The sequence below is a fragment of the Rutidosis leptorrhynchoides genome, chromosome 9, assembly GCF_046630445.1.
Source record: "Rutidosis leptorrhynchoides isolate AG116_Rl617_1_P2 chromosome 9, CSIRO_AGI_Rlap_v1, whole genome shotgun sequence".
Taxonomy (NCBI): domain Eukaryota; kingdom Viridiplantae; phylum Streptophyta; class Magnoliopsida; order Asterales; family Asteraceae; genus Rutidosis; species Rutidosis leptorrhynchoides.
Genome location: NC_092341.1, coordinates 193,421,712 through 193,424,738, shown reverse-complemented (window position 1 = coordinate 193,424,738; position 3,027 = coordinate 193,421,712). Strand labels below are relative to the sequence as shown.

Genomic DNA, 3,027 nt, shown 5'->3' with positions numbered 1-3,027 from the left:
TCTTGAGGCGCGATGTTGTAGTCTTTTGTTGCTCATTAGAAATCTTCATTTTATCTTCATTTTTAATCTTATATCATTGAAAGTCCATAATAACATTTCATTCGACGCTTTGTATATTTTAACAAATTTCAAACCGAAAACTACTCGAATACACATAAAATCATAACTTTTTGGACTGATATTGCGACTAAAAATATGCATGAATTGAGCAATATCAATACGCCTCGTAAGGGGTAACCGGGATATCCTGATTAGACCTGATCCCCTGATCTTTGAAAAGGCATTTGTCAATCTCTTTCTCTTTATCTATTTTAACAAATTAGCAAAGCAACATCTCAAAAAGTTGACATGTCAAAATAATAACTCTTAGATCAAAAAGCCTATTTTAATCAAGACCATTAGATCAGATATGGGTGAATTCTTTGCAAATAATTCAACAGGCCTTCTTTTCTTTTCTTCAATCAAAACAGCTTTAGAATACAAAACATCGTTTATCGACTTTCACACCAAACGTCTCCCAAATCGTTCGTCGCTCCCAAAAAAAAATGTTCATCAATCATCCGTTAGAATTCATAAGTTTAAATCGTCAAATTCTGATGTCAGTACACCCATATTCGTTCTAAGATTAAGCGTAAAAATTGTTCACTGTTCGTAAGATGAATCGGTTTATATCATTTAGGGTTTTCTCGATTGACGATAAGGTAACCAATTTACTACTAATTAATGACTTCTATTAATCATCAATTATTGAGTTTTTCAATTCTAATTTTAATCTATGATATGCATGTAAGCATGTTGATCATGTTTTTTTATAAGTCGATGTATACATTAATGATGATCTATGGAGCATTTAGGTTACCACCTAAATTGATATAATTTTGTTTCTTTTACCTATGCTATTCTTATAAGAGTTTTAAACAGAAAAATAAAGATGCAGACAAAGCTAGGCTGAGATTCGATTGATAACATGGTATCCCTTCATTAGTTGAAAAGAAACATCCTACTGTATGTGTGTAAAGACATAACAGAAGGTAAATGTAACTTCTTAGTTAAAATTTTAATTATGGATACATCTTACTCGATTGAGATTAGATCAAACTTGTCAACAAGACGATCGATGTATGCGTCTTTTATTTTTGGATGCGTCTTTTATTAGTGTGGAAGCTCGAACGATGCTTTACGTAGATAGACTGAGGTAATTACTTTTAACTGGCTACTTAAAAAGAAGGTCTTAGTTTTGGTATCTCCTACAATTTATTGATTTGATTGATGTTGTAAATAATATTAATTCATGGATGCTTATACTAAATTGCATTTTTTCTCTGTTTCCAAGTGGAACTGGTAGACCATTGAGGTTCTATTGTATGACATTAACAAGGAGAAACAAGCTAATCTTGATGTTTGTGTTGTTGCATGAATCAGGCCAATCAGGTATTATAGGTCTGGTTGCGTCATATTTGAATTTCCGGAAAAATAATCAAATGATCAGCCAAAAGCTTTCGATTTTAATCAATAAACCTCAAACGACTAGGCACTGTATTCTAGCTATATTTTTTCAAGAATGGTCATAATAATCATGCTTTACATGGTTATACAAAAGTAACACTCACACATCCATTTCACAACTGAGATTCTGATTGGTTAATTAAATAGATATCTTTTTGTAGGAAAGAGATACTTGAAAAGGTTGACAAATGATTGGGTGCTTGTGAAGAGGAGTGTTGGAGCTAGAAGTATAACTGGTTAGTCTACCTTCTTTGTCTTTTTGCTATATTTTGATAAAATAGTCAACTTATCCAACATGTGTGTGTTAGCGTAATATCGTTTCAAGGATAGGGATGAGGATGTGGATGTTGTAACACTCAGTGCAAAATAAATATTGTTTAAGCAATCTCGTGTGCACGTTGGTTTGTTTGGGCCGTTTTTTTTTTTTTTTTTCTCTGTTTCTAGAAATATAGCAAGGCTGCAGAGCACGGGCAGCTTTAAAAAAGACAATAACAGCGCTGGGAGTTGAATTAAATTTAAAATCGCAGAGAAGATTTCTGCTTTTTTGGAATATTACTATACTATATGTATGGTGATATGGTGATAATAATAATAATGAACACTTTAGTTTCATATACGAAGTTTATGTTTTTACTGTTTTCTTGTACTTTATTATCCCTATCGTGGTTTGTTAATGTTGCAACATGTTAAGTCACAATTACACAACTAAGATAAAACTGCAGCTACAAGTCATCGTGTGTGTATATGCAAGTAAGTAAACAACCAAACCACAATGGAGAAATTAATGTGTTGATTGGGAATTCCTCTTTGACATTATGGGCTTCATGGGTTTTGGTCACAAATGGAGAAATTGGATCCAATCGTGCCTTTCTTCCACTTCCATAGCCGTTCTTATAAATGGCTCCCCCACCGACCAATTCTTTCCAAAAAGAGGTGTTAGACAAGGCGACCCTCTTTCACCTTTCTTATTCATTATTGCAAGCGAAGGTCTCAACTATCTTTTAAACTTGGCCATAAAAGAAAAAGTGATTAGAGGGGTTGAAATCGGTAAAGACAAAGTTACTGTATCTCATCTTCAATATGCGGTGATACAATAATTTTCGGTAAATGGAACACAGTAGAAGCTAGAAATACACTGAAAATCCTTAAATGTTTCGAAGAGTTATCGGGCCTCAAAATAAACTTGAGCAAAAGTAGTATTTACGGGATCGGACTTACAAAAGAAGAGTTGACTTTAACCGCTACTTGGTTCGGTTGTAAAGAAGGAAAATTCCCCTTCTCTTACCTCGGGTTACCAATTGGTGCTAATTTCAAATCACACATTAGTTGGCAACCAATTTTTGATAAATTCAAGAAACGTCTTTCAAATTAGAAATCAAAATCTATCTCGTTTGGCGGAAGACTCACACTCATCAAATCGGTACTAAGTAGTCTCCAACTTTATTACTTTTCACTCTTCAAAGCTCCTCCAAGCGTTTTAAAGGAGCTCGAAGGTATTCGTCGTAATTTTTTTTGGGGCGA

At 33.6% G+C, this 3,027-nt stretch overlaps 1 long non-coding RNA gene across 1 annotated transcript; it reads left to right on the top strand.

Moving 5' to 3' along the window:
* The first annotated feature begins 522 nt into the window (after positions 1-522).
* Positions 523-2,010, top strand: LOC139865618 (uncharacterized). Its single transcript, XR_011765037.1, has 3 exons — positions 523-1,431; positions 1,668-1,742; positions 1,951-2,010. It is a non-coding gene; the product is annotated as an uncharacterized lncRNA (long non-coding RNA).
* The last annotated feature ends 1,017 nt before the right edge of the window (positions 2,011-3,027 follow it).